The 20107-nt window shown below is 46.4% G+C and overlaps 1 protein-coding gene across 1 annotated transcript in view; it reads left to right on the forward strand.

The window, feature by feature from the left end:
- Positions 1-20107, forward strand: part of LOC137143264 (zinc finger protein 436-like) — a 604313-nt gene that overhangs the window by 40862 nt on the left and 543344 nt on the right. The gene's annotated exons all lie outside the window — the stretch shown is intronic.

Raw genomic sequence — 20107 nt, forward strand, 5'->3', positions numbered from 1 at the left:
CTTTCTCTCGATCCTAAAGGAGAAGATATATTTTGGATTTTGTTTCCTGTTCCCAACCTCAGTATTCTAGTAAAAACGGAAAACGCCCTCAGCTTCCCTTTGATTTAACTTCAGAGGGATTATTTTGTGTGACTGCATGGAAGGGCGCTAGGAGAAAAATAACTAGATTAATGGTGTGGCATGGACTTGATTCCCACTGAAGGATGTACATAGACTCAATCCTTGCCATTAGACAGGTGAGCTGTTTCGGTGAGACAAAACCGGGCCGGGGGGGGGGGGGGGGGGCGAATCCCAGCAGTTTTGCTGGGATCCCAGCTTTTCCCCTCATTCCTGGACAGGCTCCAAGCTGGTGTCACTCCTTCCTCACCTATGCGAGCACCTCTTGGGATCTCCTAAACCATAGATGCTCAAGGAGACCCCAACCCAACCAGCTCAAGGGCAGCTCCAGTTCAGGCTCTGATCTCCTCCAGGCAGTGGTGTTTGCCTCTTCAACTGCTTCTTTCCCTCCCTCTGAAGCTGTCTCTTGCTGGGACTCCCTACACCCAATGCCCCCACTTGCTGCTCTGGTCATTGCAGATGGGGATTCAGCCCCCCTAGGCATCCTCAGGTGCTGACAGCACCCCAGACTCAGAGAGCCCAGGTTGGGGGTGGGGAAGGGGGACAGGCTGGTCCAGGAAGGTCCCTGAGATATTGCATCCCCTTACAGCAAGGCAAGCTCCACTCTGGGAAAGGGATGATGTAGGCAGGCACTCAGAGGGTTTAACCCTTCACTCCCCAGACATTAAGGAAGAAGCTCTTAATGGAGACTTGTCACTGATGTAACTTGCATGGACAAAGCTTTCTAGTAGACAAGGCCTTAGAGAGACTTTTCCTCCCCCCTCAGCAGTCACTTGGACTTTACCGCTCCTCCTGGGATCCCAGCACAATGTTCCCTTTTCCTACAAGTTGCCCAAAACCATATGGAAAATATCATTCCCAACAAGCATTTCCGTGGGATAGTACCCAGAGCTCCTACTGTCAGGACACCTTCTAACCCTTCCCATTCCACATGCACCTTAGCTAAAGGTAACAGGAATTTTATATCCTCCCACAGCCAGAAGCTCCACCTTTTGGTCAGGTAACATGTCAGTCTTTTGGTCCATGCTTCCCTTGACCAGAGAGATCTGGGCTCTGGTGTCTCTCCACACCAGGCACTCCTTGGTATTTACTCAGGCAGCCTTAATAAATTCCATATCTACCCCCTCCGGATCAGCCTTCACAAAACTCATCATATAACCTGGGGCTAGCTGTGGAGCCCCTGTATTAAGGACAGCTGCATTAATATGGGTTGGATGGGGCATGTTTTTTTTTAGCTCAGGCCATTCATTTCTCAGGTAGAGTTACACTGGCAATACCAACTTGGACCCTCCTCCTTCACAGGTTTGTGATTGGAATTTCCAGGAGAGGAACAATTTTTTTGGGAGGGTGAGTGCCTAGGCTCTGAACCAGCCTCCATCTTCCCAGGGGTAAAATGGGAGCATTCCTTTACACTGGGTTTGTGCCCTTCCTTCTGTGGCTTGCACTCATTGGTCATGTGGGCTTATACAAAGGGATCAGCCAGAGTGGCCATTTCTTGCACAGATTTTAAAAATTTTCCCCAGAGGCTATTTCTGACATCTTCAGTGCCTAGATTTAGGAAATGTTCTTGAGCAAACAATTGGTCATAATCTTCAGCCCCCTTCCCTTTTACCCATTTTCTCATTAGGTTACACAGTTTATAGGCATATTCACTGTGACCCATGCCAGCACCTTTCTTGAGATTTCTAAAGGCCATGTCTGCGCAACCACTTATGTCAGCAAAATGTATGTCACTCAGGGGTGTGAAAAAACACTCCCCCTCCCCAAGCAATATAAGTTTCACCAGCATCAGTGCTTGTGTGCACAGCGCTATGTTGGCAGGCTTGCTTCTAGCTACAGTGGCACATTAAGGTTGTTTTGTTATGTCAATGGGAGAGCTCTCTCCCATCAGCATAGAGCAGCTACACGAGTGGTCTTACAGCGGCACAGATGCAGTGGCATAGCTGTGCTGCTGTAAGTTCACTAGGGTAGACACGGCCTAAATTTCAATCTATAAACTTGAAATCTTTGCAAATCTGCTTTCTTAAATTCAGAATATATCAACGCTTCCTGATTTGGCATTTCATTAAATACATTCAAAGCAATACCAGACAATTTTGCAAATAGTATGGGGACTTTTTTTTTGTCTGATTCCTTGTATGCAGGATCCAACTTGTCCATGCTGAAGGTTCCTTGAGTGGAGGGAGGGATTGGTGACTCAGATCTGTCCATGTTTTTCCATCATATCCGGTTTATATTTTCTCTCTTTCTCCTTTTCTTGGTCCTCTTTTTCTTTCAGTTCCATGGCTTGCTTGTTGGCAGCTGCTTCTGCCTCCTCTTTTAGCTTCTGAGCTGCTGCTTCTTGTTCTTCCAGCTCCATGGCTCGCTTGGGGGAAGCCTCCTACTCCTTAATTCTCATCTCTACTTGCCCCTTTTGGTGCTCGCATTCTCTGGCTCTTCTTTTTCTAACCTGACCAACTCTAGCTTTGAAGTTTTTTCACTGTTAGTCATTTCTCTTACCCGAAATAAGAAAACAGAAAACAATACTGTAACTGCTCTATGACTGTTTCCAGCCACCACTTGAGACTCCCTTTAAATTGCTATCACAGTGCTTAATGTATAACCCTCATTTCAACTAACAAGCTGTGCATAAGCCCTACTTCACTGTGCTACCTTTGACATATCCAGGTACAATCCAGTCTAATGAGTAGCTGTGTCACCCTGCCCTCTATCCTAGGGCCCTTTTACAATGCTTTGCTGCTGTTGCCTCCAGTCTGGACTGCTCACAGCCTCCAGCATGCAAATCACTCCCAGCTACATCTGTGTGTGTGCTGCAACCAGCCTCTCCTTGGCTCTTACCAGCCTCAGTTATAATACAAGGTGACCCCAACACACCCGCAGTCCCAGATTTTTCCCCTAGAAATGTATGTCCTGTACTGCCCAGCCCTCTCCTGGACAATACCAGCTTATATAAAAGTCCATCATTTTATTAATGGAAATTATATGCACACATTTTGTTACCCCAAATGGAATTTCCCAAACACTTCAATTTAAACACACTGGATTAGATAAAACAAGTTTATTAACTTCAGAGAGGTAGATTTTAGGGGAGTACAAGTAATGAGGCATAAAAGTCAGAAATGGTTACAAGAAAAATAAAGATACAACGCAACTGGTACCTAACTTAACAAACTATGTTAAATTCAAAGCAAAGTTTTTCTCACCACAAACTCTCAGCAGTCTGACCAAACTTCTTAGGTCAGGACACCTTCCCCAGTTCAATAGCTACTTCCTTTGTTCCTGCTGGTGCAGTGAATTGATTGGCAGAGAGGGAGAGATGGGGGGAGGTAAGTGGCTCCAGGGGTGTCTGCCCCTTCTTTTTATAGCCCTGCCCCCCTCTTTAAGAAGCATTTCCAGCTAGGAGAAAGGCAACAGGCAATCTGTGTGGAATGGAACTCCATATTGTTTCTTCGTTAAGATGTAGATTTTTGCCCGTGCCTCCTTTCCTGCCAAAGAACAGCCACTTAGGAGGTAATGGCCCAAATGCCTGTGTATACCTTGCTGAGGTGTCAGCTTGCCGTTTGACTCTATGGAACTGGTTTGGCTACTCCCCAGAATTATCTACATATAACACTGCTACGTGTATTTTGCCATGATATTATTGATCCGCAAATTATGAGTTTTTAAATGACATCTCATACTTTGTACAAAGATTATTACAATAGTGTGTAGTGTGTGGACACAGAGGTATATTCTGTCCCAGTCACCTGCCACAGCTGTCTTTGTCTATTAATTTTGCAAAAGTATCATTAAAAGAGTCAGAATACTCTTTATTAGAAACATATATATTAACCAAAGTTAATATTGTATCCTCTATTTTAACTTTAAGACATAGAACATTACCTTCTTTATCTTGCTCAATTTGGAGGATCTGTACCCTCTGATGTTTATGCAAGAAGATAGGTACACCCTTTGCTGTAGAGGAAATATTACTAAAAACTCCTACTTCAACCCAGCCCTTTTATATTTTGGATATTTCTGCATCAATGAGATGAATCACCTGAAGTAGCACTTCAGCTTTCCATTTTAAATAATTTGTTATTTCTTTTGAAAGCACCATTTAGTCTATGACAAGTTAAGAACACACTTGTTACCAACACATGAAATCAAAGCTTATCATAAATAGTCCTGTGTTAGGACTGAAATTCTATAAATGCAATAAATTGTAATAGCCAGTCTGAATGATCAAATTTGAAACTAGATAAGTGCATTGAGTCAGTTTCCCCCTCCCTCTACCAGTGTCCACAGAGGGTTTTGAACATAGACAATAGCAGAAAGTAAAAGTAAAGACAAAAATTGGGAGAGAACACAAACCAAAAAAAAAAAAAAAATCTTTTACCAAAAGGGCAAAAAATGCCCTCATACCTAAAGTCAGGACAATAACCACAGAATCATAGAATCATAGAATATTAGAGTTGGAAGGGACCTCAGGAGGTCATCTAGTCCAACCCCCTGCTCAAAGCAGGACTAACCTCAGCTATATCATCCCAACCAGGGCTTTGTCAAGCCTCAGCTTAAAAACCTCTAAGGATGGAGATTCCACCACCTCCCTAGGTAACCTATTCCAGTGCTTCACCACCCTCCTAGTAAAAAACGTTTTCCTAATGTCCAACCTAGACCTCCCGCCCTGCAACTTGAGACCGTTGCTCCTTGTTCTGTCATCTGCCACCACCGAGAACAGCCTAGCCCCATCCTCCCTGGAACCCCCTTTCAGGTAGTTAAAGGCCGCTATCAAATCCCTCCTCACTCTTCTCTTTTGCAGACTAAACAAGCCCAGTTCCCTCAGCCTCTCCTCATAAGTCCTGTGCTCCAGTCCCCTAATCATTTTTGTTGCCCTCCGCTGGACTCTCTCCAACTTGTCCACATCCTTTTTGTAGTGGGGGGCCCAAAACTGGACACAATATTCTAAATGCGGCCTCACCAATGCCGAATAGAGGGGAATAATCACTTCCCGTGACCTGCTGGCAATGCCCCTCCTAATGCAGCCCAATATGCCATTAGCCTTCTTGACAACCAGGGCACACTGCTGACTCATATCCAGCTTTTTATCCACCGTTACCCCCAGGTCCCTTTCTGCAGAGCTGCTGCCCAGTTCGTTGGTCCCCAGTCTATAGCTGTGCACGGGATTCTTCCTTCCTAAGTGGAGGACTCTGCACTTATCTTTGTTGAACCTCATTAGATTTCTTTTGGCCCAATCCTCCAGTTTGTTTAGGTCACTCTGTATCCTATCCCTACCTTGCAGGGTATCTACCACTCCCCCCAGCTTAGTGTCGTCCGCAAACTTGCTGAGGGTGCAATCTACCCCATCCTCCAGATCATTAATAAAGATGTTGAACAAAACCGGCCCCAGGACCGACCCCTGGGGAACTCCGCTTGTGACCGGTTGCCAGCTAGACATGGAGCCATCGATCACTACTCGTTGAGCCCTATGCCCTAGCCAGTTCTCTATCCATTTTATAGTCCATTCATCCAACCCATACTTCTTTAACTTGCCGATAAGAATACCGTGAGAGACCGTATCAAAAGCTTTGCTAAAGTCAAGGTATATCACGTCCACCGCCTTCCCTACATCCACAGAGCCAGTCACCTCATCATAGAAAGCAATCAGGTTGGTCAGGCATGAAGAAGATTAGTGATGGGATGATCAGAAGATTAGTGATGGGATGATCAGAAGATGACCAGAAGATGACCAGAAGATTAGTGATGGGATGATCCTAGCTCAAGCCCCTTCATACTCTGCCACCCAACATGTAAGCCCAGTCCCAGCAATAAGTGGCTGGGAAGGAATCGCACTTACGATCTACATCATAAAAACTAATTGATGTGGGCTGTTATAGACCCATAATCACATGTGGGGCCTGGTTCTATGTTATGTTAGAGATCCGTACTTACATCTTGACTTTAGAACTTATACCAGCTTAGATCTGCTGTTCAGAGATGTGAAAAAACCACATACTGCTAACCCTAGAAAAAACCCTAGTGCTGTAGCTATGCTAGCAAAAACCCCAGTGCAGATACAGCAAATGCCTAGCGAAGGCTTTTCGGTTTGCCTACCTAGCATTTTTCAGGAAGGAGGTATTCCTACGCTGACAGAAAAGCTCCTTCAGTTGGCATACTTTGCATCTGCATAAGCTCTGTAGTGTAGATATAGCCTAGGTTTCACTTATAACAAATCTATACCAAAATCAACTAAAACACTTGATCTATACTGTAGCTCTTCTTGGGGCACCCAGGGTTGTGAGTCACCTTCTTGCCACCTGCCTCCAGAGTGAGGGAGTCTTGCCTTGCCAGCCACTCAAGTCCTCTCTGCTGTGCTACGCCAGCCCTCCTGGCTGACATGAGATGTACCCCAGCGCCATGGTCCTTTCAAAGTGTCTCACTGTGGTAGCCATACCCTGAGCAAACCAAAACAGAACCAGACTGCTGGCATGTCAAATTAAAAAGGTCATAGAGCTTTTAAACGAAGGACTGGGGGAAAGCTGACAGGTGCAGAGGAGCATGCAGTTCGGACAGACACATGCCTTAGGGGAGGATTTATTAAAGGTGAGGCCCTATATCCTAGTGAAGAGGAGAGGATAGAAGTTGATTAAGTACAGAGATTCAAATAGAGACAAGTGTGAGTGATGGACTCAAAAGGTTACATAAAAAACAAAATAATAAAATGTGAACTAGGACCTACACTTATTAATAGTTACCTTTCCTATCTAATACAGTAAAGTCTCACTCCAAAGTTCAGTCTTTCAAAGCATTCGCAAGCCCCAAGGAGCTAGGTCCCAGCCTTTCACGAAGCAGCCTTGCTCATCACGGTACCGCCTCAATGAATGGATACAGAGCCTTTCTCCTCCCTGTTATATACTAAATCAGGCCTGATCTACATTAGAAAGTTAAGTTGACTCAACCACACCTCTGAGCAGTGCAGTTAAGCCAAAAACTAGCCCCTGATGTAGACAGCGCTACGGAATTCTTGTCGATCTAGCTACTGCGTCTTGGGGAGGCGGATTACCTATGCTGATGGGAGAACCCCTCCCATTGGCGCAGGTAGTGTCTACTCTGAAGCATTATAGCACCACAGCTGCAGTGGTACAGCTGTGCTGCTGTAGCATTTTAACTGTAGACATACCCTCAGTCTTTTGTTTTCATTCATAGACAGTGTGTTCACCTCACTGTCATATTGTTCCTTTTCACTTCCAGACGGTTTCAATTTTTATAATTTGTCTTTGATGGTTTTCCACTGACTTTTCTGGGTTGGTGCAAATGTCAACAACTAAGCAGTACATGACATAGTCAGCCAACCAGGGAGGGGTGGCAACTCGCTCCCATTTGAATGCATCCCCATTGAGACATGTTATTCCCTGGTGACTCACTTTCACTCCAAGCCATAAGGGTATAAATTTTCAGTACAGTTACATTATTCCTTAAAAATTACCTGTACACACACCTCACAATGACTATGAGAACCAATAAGTTACAAGCTTTCAGTAGAGATCTCACATGCTACTCTTTATCAATAAATACCATGAAAGTGGTGTGTTAGATGTAGTGAGTTTGTCAGGTCTGAGGCAGCAGTTGCTTGTAAAGAAAAGTGACCCCTTTGCCAGTTCGCACCAATGGGCCTCTGTGTCACATGTACCATGGGAGCAGTTATTGGAGGAGAAAGAATAAAACCTTCCCTTGTTTCCTCCATGCCCACATCCAATATATTATAACAACATTTCCTATATAGGTGCTCATTAATATTTAAACATCATATATAACAAATTCAGATAGATATAATATATATTTATTTCACCTTAGTTAGTTAATAGGTGTGGGCGTGGGGACAAAGGAGGTCAGCGCTGGCCCACATTTCTGGGGGGCTGGGCCCAGGCTTTGGACATGAATTGTCCTCCATGGGACCCCTGGCTTGGGCTAAAAAGGTCATGTACTACACAAGCAATAATCATGCGCTGCTTTCACAGTAGCTTCCTGGCCTTTGAGTTAGGGAGGGGTACCATGGGAACAGGGTCAGTATAATGTCTAGTTAGAAGTCATGTTATCTTTGCTCTTTTCCTCCCTTCCTGGCCATCTGCACAGGGAATGAGACTAACAAAGTAACTATTCCCCCTCCAGTCCTGTGCAAGACCTTTGGTGGGAAGAGGGCATTATCTTCTTTTCCTCTCTTGCATATTTTGAAGACTGTTAGTTTTCATGGTAATGTGCCTGTGCTCTGAGTTAATTTTGTAAATAATAAACAGGGGCGGATATTATTATATGCCTCCTATAGTCATTAGTATTCATTTTATAACCATTTATATCACCAAATAAGGGTTTTATGGGACGTTATAGAAGTGTGTGTATTTACATATTATTTTAGATAAATGGTTGTAAAGTAGTTAACTCGGGGCTCACTTTGTTGTTCGTGAGGCAAAGGGGAATGAGTAGACTAGCAGCTGTAACCGAATAAACACACCTTATCACTCCACCCGGCTCAATCTTTCTTCAATCAACCCTGCAACAGTAGGATTACCACGTTAAGAAAGGTATTACATCCTACACACATGGCAAAGATTGGCAGTCCTCTAATGATCCACACATCCACAGAAGAGTGAGAAGGAACTATCCTACCACTGATGTTAAGATATCGCAACACCATATTTCCTCATCATTATCCCCCATAACTATCAGAGTATAAAAATAATAGATGTAACTTGAATCATTAACCATAACCTAAATTAAGGTTATATGGCAAAAGGGATGGAAAATCAAGAGGTGAGGTTGGCAAACAATAATTTAATAAGGTGGAGCATAGGGAAGAAAAATAAATCCACTAGGGAGAGTGAGGCAGTTTATACAGATCCAGATTGTGGGGAGAGGACATTTCACTGACAAAAAGGGATTCAGCAAGTTGCAGTGCAGAGAGAAGCAATTCCCTGCTCATATCTCACAGGGCAACTGTTCGAAGCAACAGCAAGCAGCACAAATCAGCATAGACTGTCTACATCAGTCCCACACAGATGCTCACTATCATAAGATTCAGTCCCAGTCCAAGGGAGGTATAAATTATTATGAATCCAGTCTTTCGATTCACTGTTGCACCTTCATAATCCTTCCTAGCAGGTAGTGGCATTGGTTTCACTGTGGATGAGTTGAATGTTGGACACTACCTGAGGCCTGGACTAGCCCGTTGTCTAGATACAGGTAGACCTGCACCTCCACCTCCTCAAAAAAGCCACCACTACCACCATACATTTTGTGAACACATGTGGAGCTGCAGACCGGATACAAGGGAGGACCATGAATTGGTGGTGTAAGTGGTTCACTACAAATCTGAGGAACCTTATGTGTCTTTAGTATATCAATACATGAAAATAGGCATCTCTACAGTATATATATATATATATATATTTATTTTTTTTAAATCCTTGATTTTGGCGGTAAAGAACAATGAACTTGTCAGAATGAAGAACATGACTGAAATATAGCATACATGAAAGGCAATGAAATAAAAATATGCAATTAAAAGTATAAACAATTCAGTAGAAAAATCAATATCTATGTATGCAACAAATGAAGTAATAGAAGAGGAAAGTATGAACTTGAATGTTTGCAAAATGGGGGATTACTTATAGAAATAAGGACTCTTAACAAGTTTTCAGTTACAAAGTGGAGGAGGAAATCACATGATACCTGAAGTCCAAAACAGTATTGAATTTTATAGGTATGTACAACCCTCATAGATATATGGATTCTTTGGGATAGATACATCAAAAGCATGAAGTTAGTATGCCATAAAGGCTCAGAAACAAAAATATCAAATTAAAAAAATCAAAATATATTTATTGATTTATTTAACTTCATGACTTTTGGGTACATAACTCATGATTTGTAATGGTTCTGGTTGTCTCTCAGGGTTGTATACCTATATTTAATAAAAATTGCAGTAGAAATTTGTCTTTGAGAGGAATTTCATATCCGTTGATATAGTGCCCTTAGGACCAGATCTGTAGATATTTAGGGCCAGGAATTCAGATGACTAGTGGGAGTTTCAATAGCATGTAGGTGCTTTCAACCTCGAAAAATGTGGCCTTTAGTGAATATTTGGGAACCAAGTTCTACACTTGAGCTGTGACATATGAAAAACACTAGGGTTCTGGATAAAGAGACAAAGTAATAGCTAAAAAAGGCAATCCCCATTGTCAGATCAAAGTGAAGAAGTTTGGACACCAACCCAGAACCACAGTCCACCTTGAACTCATATGTTCCCACAGAATCAAGTTGTGTATAAATAAAAAGGTTTTGTTTTATGTCAATTCAAACCGGAAGTGCTACCCCAGAAACACTGGGAGATGGGATTGCTGAGGCTACTAGCAGTTATTAACATTCCCAGCGATCACTTGCTATTAACATATAAACAGCGCAGGGCATCCATCTGCCCAGTGCTCAGGGAGGCCCAGGAGGGAACGCCCAGGGTAGCAAAGACTGTTTTACACGTACATTAGTTAAAGTCGCACACCCCACGTACAGGGGATTGATTAGCCGAGCCAGTCAGGCCAGCAGAGAAGCAGGCACGGCCCCTTCGTGCACTGCTCTGCGGCTTTATGCGGACACGGGAACTGACTCGGGGCATTGTAAAGACTAAAATCAGGTGTAGGCACCCTGTACTTCAGGGGCCTTGGAACTTGATTGGGTGTTTTACAGTTGGAAAGATCCTGGGAGACTACAACTCCCATGATGCCTTGGGGAGAAAGGAGAGAGACTCTTCCCCTTCCAAAGAGACAGAGAATAGCATGGACTATAAAATGGATAGAGAACTGGCTAGAGCATAGGGCTCAACGAGCAGTGATCAATGGCTCCATGTCTAGCTGGCAGCCGGTCACAAGCGGAGTTCCCCAGGGGTCGGTCCTGGGGCCGGTTTTGTTCAACATCTTTATTAATGATCTGGAGGATGGGGTAGATTGCACCCTCAGCAAGTTTGCGGACGACACTAAACTGGGGGGAGTGGTAGATACCCTGCAAGGTAGGGATAGGATACAGAGTGACCTAAACAAACTGGAGGATTGGGCCAAAAGAATTCTAATGAGGTTCAACAAGATAAGTGCAGAGTCCTCCACTTAGGAAGGAAGAATCCCATGCACAGCTATAGACTGGGGACCAACGAACTGGGCAGCAGCTCTGCAGAAAGGGACCTGGGGGTAACAGTGGATAAAAAGCTGGATATGAGTCAGCAGTGTGCCCTGGTTGTCAAGAAGGCTAATGGCATATTGGGCTGCATTAGGAGGGGCATTGCCAGCAGGTCACGGGAAGTGATTATTCCCCTCTATTCGGCATTGGTGAGGCCGCATTTAGAATATTGTGTCCAGTTTTGGGCCCCCCACTACAAAGAGGATGTGGACAAGTTGGAGAGAGTGCAGCGGAGGGCAACACAAATGATTGGGGGGCTGGAGCACAGGACTTATGAGGAGAGGCTGAGGGAACTGGGCTTGTTTAGTCTGCAAAAGAGAAGAGTGAGGAGGGATTTGATAGCGGCCTTTAACTACCTGAAAGGGGGTTCCAGGGAGGATGGGGCTAGGCTGTTCTCGGTGGTGGCAGATGACAGAACAAGGAGCAACGGTCTCAAGTTGCAGGGCGGGAGGTCTAGGTTGGACATTAGGAAAAAGTTTTTTACTAGGAGGGAGGTGAAGCACTGGAATAGGTTACCTAGGGAGGTGGTGGAATCTCCATCCTTAGAGGTTTTTAAGCTGAGGCTTGACAAAGCCCTGGCTGGGATGATATAGCTGAGGTTAGTCCTGCTTTGAGCAGGGGGTTGGACTAGATGACCTCCTGAGGTCCCTTCCAACTCTAATATTCTATGATTCTAATTCTATGATTCTATGTGGGGAACTCCATTTTGGTGCTAGGGTGGAGTGCAGCTGAGGCTGGAAGCTGCTGGCTACTGCCTGCTGCCGGAGTCCCAAAGCTGCGGGCTGACTGCTGCTGGGGTCCCAACGCTGCTGCTAAGAGCCTGTTGGAGCCTGATCGAGCAGGGAGCGTCGGAGGTTGGTGGCCTGGAGCTGCCTGAGGTGGGCCTGCAGTGAAGGTGGTGTGAGTGCCCCTCCCCCCCGTTGTTGTTTGAGGCAGGGCGTGTAAGGGAAGGGGCACTGCAAAGAGGCTTTGAGTGGGCCTCAGAAGAGGCAGAGAGAGAGTCCCTTCAAGCAGGGCCAGGACTGCAGACATTTGGTTGGGCCAGCTCCAAATCTCCAGCGTGACAACTGGGCTGAACTGGTGCACTGAACCCACAGAGTGCGGTCTGCTTCAGATCTTCAAGCGCGCCCACGCAAGCAAGGGGTTAGGGCTCTGAACTCTTGGGGAGTGTACACTCTGCAGGTGGGGTACACAGTGGCAGTGTAAATGCAAGTTTAGACAAGTTTTATTTGTTGCTGTATGCTATTTTTATTAATTGATTTATTCAACTGCCCTGGGGATTTAACATAATAGTGATGTTTAATTTCAGTCTGTTATGCCATATTTCTTTAATTTGTTAAGTAAAGTTGTGTTAACTCTAATTTAAGTATATTGGATGTTTAGTTTGTATAATTGCAATTGTTAAGTTAGACCTGTATCTCAGATTATTATTATTATTATCAGACTAGGTTTAGTCCTGGAAGCTCCCAAGGCCCGCTATTAAGCGTGTGCAGGGGCCAGCCAGGTGGAGGCACCGCCAAGTTTAAATTCCTTTAAAAGTAAAGGGACGGCAGCAGGATTCCCACCTATCTTACATCACCGCTGGGATACTCAGGATCTCCTTTGTTGTTAACAACCTTAGGCACCCTTTCACATAGGTGAGTGTTGCCAGCTCCCAAGTAACCCAGAAATAGAAGGGGGTTACACAGGTGTGAGCATTAGACCATGTGCCGGGCTGTGTAAAACTTGTCACTGCAGCGGGTCTCCCCAGTGGCTCCGTACAGCCCAGCCCAGCCCAGCCGCCTTGCTTCGCCTGGGGAGGCAGGGGCTGAGCTGCCTCGCCCTGACCACGGAGGGGAAAAGCCCGTGTGCGCTCCACACCCCCATTCCTGCAGCCAGTGCGGACGGGCTCAGTCACCCCTGGCCCTTCCCACTCCTACCCCAGGGTTTCCCTCTGCCACGGGCAGGGAGCTCCCGCCCCACCCCACCCCCGAGAATCAGCCGCGAGCCGGGCAGTGGAATGTGACATTGAACCGGGGGGAGGGGGAGGTCGAGGAGGAGCAGCGACCCCTCCCCAACCAGCCGCGGCCTGTCAGGCGCCGAGTCCCAGACAGTTCCCGCGCTCCTCACAGCCGCGCGCTACCACCTGCCCCACCGAACAGGTAACGGCCGCAGCAAGCCCCTCCTTCTACCCCCTGTAACGGTCACTGCGTGAGCTTGCCCCGCTCCCTTTGTAACAGCCACAGCGGTGCCCGCGTCCATCCTTCCCCTCTGTAGCAACCGCGGCGCCTGCCCCAGCCCTTCCCCTAATGGTCGCTGCGCTGCTCCTCCCTCCATTTCCCCCCATTCCCTACCTCAGCGCTCACTGGTTTATCCCACGCACGGAGCTGTCTGCCCCTTCCCCATAACCCATCCCCTCAGAGGTGCTTTGGCCAGGTGGGGTGGGAGGAACCTGGGGTGGACCCCTGATCCCCGTCCCCCCACACACAGACAGACAGACAATCCGATCAATGGCACAGACAGACACTGCTGGGTTTGAGCCATGGGGGATAGAGACTGCAGCCGGGCTCAAGCTATAGGGTGCCTGTAGATGTAAGCACTAAGCAGGGTCTGACTGAGCTCTCCCCTGACATCTAGGGACCAGCTGGTGAACAGACTTCAGGAGCGACTGCATTTGCATAGAGACCGCGACTGCCTGGGTGCACAGCATGGCGGAGCTGCTTTATCCCAGGGATCCCAACAAATCAAGCTAGTGCTGAATGCTGGGTAGTGAAATGTCATCAGCAGAGCTGTGCTGAGCCTGCCCTGGTGGAGGGGTGCTAACCTGAACCTCACTCACGAAGCAGGGTGTTGGATGCAAAATCCCCATGATAAAGAAGTAGGGGCAGGAGGATACGTGTTCTTCATTGGGAGGCGGGGTTGGGTTCGGCTAGGGAGTTCTAGGCATCATTTCCTCTCTAGTGTTTAAAGATAGGGCTAATTAGGCTTTGTGAGAGTCAGTGTTTCTTGCCAGTGATTGTCAAAGAGATTCCTAAGAAGCGAGTCCAGGAACTGTGCCTTAGATGCAGTGAAAGGAAAGGCCATGATACCCAGTGATATCACCACGAGCTGTAGATTAAGTGATGTAGGTTAAGCAGTTGAATTTCAGAACATGGCCTCACAGATTAGTGGCATGAGTGCCAAGAAGCAGAAAAAAAGCAATGGCAGCACAGCAGCAACTTGCAGAGGCATACAGTGACCACAGGCATTGCTTGATTCCCCCCCCCCCCCTTTTCTGGGGTGGGAGGTGAATCCCTGTGAACACACCTCTGAACTCTGGGTCTTTGTTAATAAAGGACAGGAAACTGAGCAGAGTGCAGCAAATGGAGAGGGGAGTGCTGTGCTAGTTAAGGGGACATTCATCACACTTTCCCCTTGCAAAGTGTGAAACTGAGACAAATGACATTGGTCAGAATGTGGTTGAGTTTTGGCTTATGGTCATATGCTTTCGAATGTGCTTGTGGTGTTTTCCCAGACTGTTTGGTTCCATTTTCTTTTTATTAAAAGTTGTCTTTTGTGAGACATAGACTCAGTGCTTGCAAGAGCGGAAGCATTGCATCTTAGAGGTGTAGCATTAAATTTTCCCAGATTACAGGTTGAGGGCTCAAGCCACTTCTGTTTTGTATTGTTAAGAGGAACACCTGGATACTGAACCCAGCTCCTGCTTACTTCTGCCTCCCCCTGATAGAAGGGTTATATTGAGCTCCCTCAGCATAATAGGGCAGGAATCACTGTTGGGTACATTGTGTGGGGCTGCCTTTATGTAATGAGGACACACGGATTGTTCTTCATGTGGGACCAAATGACATTGCTAGATTCCTGTTGCAGGGCACTCATTATGATCAGTGTACGTTACAGTGAGAGATGGTACACCCGATTTGCAGATCAGTAAGGTATAATGTGCAAGGATTTCTTAGATAGTTAATTCTTGGCTTGTATTAAGCTATGACATGTCCATACTCACTAGACCAAAAGAGTTACGTGTTCACTCCAAAGGCTGTATAAAGGAACTGCTTGCTTCAGGAGCCGTGCCAGATGATCAGGCTGTCAGCATCTCCTGCAGAATCAGGTGGCAATGAAGCGCATTCGCTTGCTTGGGTGGTGGCTTTTTATACCTTTTTTTACACAACGTTTATTTAGTCACTTATTTTAAGGTGACATTCTTGTGTTCTTTACTTTTTTTACACTTTATTATTAGACTAATTCATATTCATGTTCTTACTATGATAAAGTGGAGCAAAACAACATCTGGCAGTGGAGAAGGTGGTGGGGAAAATCGCCCCAGAGGGTGGGATGGAGCACCCCTTAACATAAAATATATAAACTCTTATTCATTTTATTTATATGCAACTGCAAACTAACTAGCCGTGTGTTGTATTGTGCCAAGTTCACATTAGTTATTATTTGCTGTGGTGTGCAGAAACTGAGGTACTACAAGCTTACTCAGCAATCTGTTGGTCTCTGCCAAGTGTAAAAAACAGTCAGGCTGCTGAGGTTTAGGCCTCAAACAGTGGTCAAGCAATCTCACCCATGGTCAAGTGATTTGGTCAAGCAACTTAGGCCACCAGCAATTCCCACTGGAATGCATCAAGAGAAACTATGCCAGGCTGGGGAAGACTTTTATAGACATGGAGACCCAGATAATTTTCAGTTGGCTTGTACCTGGCCCTAAAGAAAGAGAGTGTTACCAGATTTGCCCTTCACCTTGGGGTATGCTCATGTATTAGGGTTACCTTCCTGGAAGGGGATGTGTGATTCTAGAGGTGTGATTAGGGGTACCTTTCTGGAAGGGGGTGTGATTCTAGGGGTGTGATTCTACGAACATTCTGCTTGTGTTACTTGTGTGTTCATATGGCTACAAGCCCCCTCCCAATGGAGCTATCCTGCAGGACCTAAGGTTTTCAGGGCTGGGTTCTTCCAGCACCAGATTCAAATAAACCCCCCACAGATACACACACACACATTCCAGATTAACCGAGTGCGTCTGAGCAGACCAGGCTATCCGCACTCTCAGCTGATCCCTTATGTGTCCCTGAACTCAGCAGGCTGGGTGACACCACACTTTCAGTGGCCACCTTTATATGCCCCTTTGCAACACACCAGAATAAAGCACACTTTTTGAGCAGGCTGGGTCCAAACAGCACTTTTTGGCTACTCCCCTTATTTGCCCCTGGACTCAATCAGGCTGGGTCCAACAGCACTTTGAGCTGCATCCTTATTTGCCCCTGGACTCCATAGGCTAGGCAGAGCAGCACTTCTCGGCTGTCTCCTTCATGTGCCCCTTTACACCATAATTGTTCTAGCAGTAACCCCCTTGATGAGCAAACCCTATAGGATTTTTGGGCACTCCAGGGATCTTTGACTTAGGTAAGAGAAGCGTTGCTGCAGAGCAAGATAGGGACCAAGAACATAAAGGAGTAAATGCAGTTTGGAGAGAAAGAGAGAGAGTGGCAACCAACTTGATTATAACAGTTATTTTATTGGTAGGTATATAAAACTTATGATACTAATAGTAATACCATACAAGGAAAGCAAAACAATCAAATGCTTACAATACTACACAATTACAGTTGGGGTATTGGAGAAAGCTAGCCCAGGTTTGATTACAAAAGTAAAAAGTTATACCTGGACTAAGAGAGAGAGAGAGGGAGAGAGAGAGAGAAAAAGTATGTTGGGGGAAGAAGGTGGAGGGTCTCACCACTCCATGCAGCTCAGAGGTTCCCAGGAGGCAGGCTGGTCAGCTTAAGATCTGGAGCGCTTTGAATCAGGCAGAGTCCACAACACGATCAGTCAGGAAGAGGGGAAGTTACAGTGGAACTGATGCAGCATTTTGGATCCAAGCATCAGAACAGGGGTTTGAACCTTGATAGGGGTTTTTGTAGACACCAGGTTTGTTGATGGATAAACAATCTCTGGACAAAAGGAGCTGATCATTCCTGGCTATGGACAATGTTCCTTGAAAGAGTTCACAATGCAACCAGGATTCAGTGTCTTGCATATCAATAACTAGAATGGTCTGTTAACTGCGGAGCTGGATATGTACAGGTGTTAGTTCATTTACATCAAGAGCAGAGATTTCGCAACATGCAGTGCGTCCCTGCTTTGGCAATCCCAGAGTTCAGTGCGTGTTCCATCTTTGATGTAGATGAGGCTTCTGTTCTCCATTCATGTGCTAATTGTGATGCCTCCTTTTTACATCTTCGATGTAGATGAGGCATGGGAAGTTGTATCACTCTTGATGGGAGGGTTTTAGTTGTGTCCACTGTTTTTCATAGTGAGATGCCTTTCGTTTCTGGTTCAAGCAGGGGCTGTGGGGGGGATTCAGGTGAGCCAGAGAGAGAGAAGGGGTTTTGCGCCCTGGTTCCCCAAGAACATAGAGCTGCTAGGTAACAAGAGTAAAAGAGAGACAAGATGATGATCAACAGATGACTCAGGCAACGTTGCTATAAGGAGGGCTTTGGGATATTCGACCACTGGGAGGCATTCACGAACAGAGGACTGGTTCTCCTGGGATGGGAGAGTACTCTCACCTGAGTAGGGAGGGAAATAGACTTCTGGGCTGGAGGTTGGCACAACTGATTAAAAGAGCTTTAAACTAGAAATTCTGGGGAGACAGTTGAGAGATGCTCATGGAATCTCCATGCCTGATTCTAATATTGAGCAGGAGGAAAATCAAGTAAGTGAGCATAGGCAGCAGGTATAATAGGCTTGGGGAATCTAAGCCTCCACAACAGCTGCCAGAAGCTCCTGCCTCGTCTCTCCGCCCCAGCCATGCTTCATCCCCACTTCACCCCAGGCTCCACTCCTGCTCGGTCCCATCCCCTGAGGCTCCCCTGACCACTGCTTGTGCTTCTTGGGAGCTTGGGGGCAGGGAGCTCCCTACCCCCAACATAGACATCAGGGCCAAGCAGGACACTGATCTGCCTACCCCAGCCACATCACATGCACCCTGGCAGGTGCAGAAAGAGCCTCCAGGCACCTCTGCCGGGTACCATGGGGCTCAGTACTCAGGGGCTAGTGGCAGGAGCCGGTGGTTCCTGTTAGCAGCCCACGCATGCCCCAGAGCCCCACTGTCTTGCACAGGCCCCGGGCCACACCTACAGCACATGCTGCCCCCGGCCTTCACATGCTGCCCCAGAAGGAGTCAGCCTGGCCTGCCCCCAGCGGCCACTTCTGCCTGCAGCAGACCTAGCCTGGCGGGGCTGGGTGCTGCAGCTATCACCCTCCAGCAGCAGGGGGAACACAGCATGGAGCCCGGTGCGGGTGGGGCACAGGCTGCACCCCTGGAGAGCAAAGGGTGCCTGTCCTCCATGCTTGGTGGCATGGAACCCAGCTGGTGAGGGGGATCCAGGCGGGCCCTGCTCCTGCTCAGCCCCCTCCCTGCTTGCTGCTCCCACCTCTTTGCCCTCACTCCCGAGAGACCCAAACAGCGGGCAGGGAAGCCTTGGGGGAGAGGACTGAGCCACATTCTCAGCGTCAGTGCTCCTCCCTGCCCAAGCTCCCGAAAGGCAGGAGTCATGCCACTCATCGAAGAGGGGATACAGCAATGGAGAAAGGAACAACAGAGGGGAAGAAAATGGACATCAAGAGGAAAGATAGTGCCAATACCAATGACACTAACAGTTGTTGATACTGGACACTTAGTGATCAGTATGAATACCAGTGAGACATGGTACGCCCGATTTGCAGATCAATAAGGGTTAATGTGCAAGGTTTTCTATACATATACTAGTTGAATACAAAACCTAAAATTAACTACAATATATCATACTCACTAAGCTTGGAGAGCTAAGCAGTCATTCAGAAGGCTGTACACAGGAATGGCTTTCTTCATGGGCCCCGCCAGGGAGTCAGTGGCCTCTGGTCTGACCAGCAGCACCTCCAGCAGAGTCAGGTGTTGATAGAGCGTGCCCCTTTGTCTATATAGTGACTTCTTATACCCTTCCATAAACAGCTTTCACCTAATTACCTCTCTACTCATTATCATATATACTAATTACCTACATTGGGTTTTCACCCTTAATTACATTCCATTCTTAGCATGATAATTGGGGTCATCAAAACAACATCTGGCGATAGGAGGGGCGGTGTAAAAGTATGCCCCTTGGCAATGAAACCGTGTACCCCAGACGTTCAAGGACAACTTGTTGTTCCCATCACCATTATCTATGTGCAGCTGCAAGCATACATGTTGTGTATTTCATCTTGTTATGTGCCGTGGTATGCAGGAACTGAGACATCTGCAAGGTTACTCAGTAGTCCTATTCATCTCTGCCAACTGGAAGATGTCATGCTACAGGCTCAGAATAGCCAAGCAAGCAACTGAAGCTATGCTAGGCCTGTAGGACAGTGGTCAAGCAACTCAAATTGTACTGGGCCTCCAACAACAGTAAGGTAGGAGATATTGGTAGTAGAACTACTGTTCCTAGTCAAGCCAGGAATCTGGGCAAAGCCAAGCAGAAACAACTAAGATGTCTGTACACCTGTGGAAGGAGCCTAGAGGGCAAAATGGAGGAACTAGAACTACCGATGCAGGAAGGGAAACCAGATATTATAGGGATAACAGAAACATGGTAGACTAGTAGTCATGATTGGAGTACAGGTATTGAAGGGTATGTTCTGTTCAGGAAAGACAAATAAAGGCAAAGGTGATGGAGTAACACTGTATATTAATAACGAGGTAGACTGTAAAGAAATTAGAAGTGATGGAATGGATAAAAATGAATCTGGGTCAAAATCACTTTGGGGAAGAAATCTAATAGTGTCTCCACTG

This window comes from Emydura macquarii, unplaced genomic scaffold, assembly GCF_026122565.2.
Source record: "Emydura macquarii macquarii isolate MOO-44397 ecotype Brisbane River unplaced genomic scaffold, CSIRO-AGI_Emac_v2 contig_3305, whole genome shotgun sequence".
NCBI classification, from domain to species: Eukaryota; Metazoa; Chordata; order Testudines; family Chelidae; genus Emydura; species Emydura macquarii.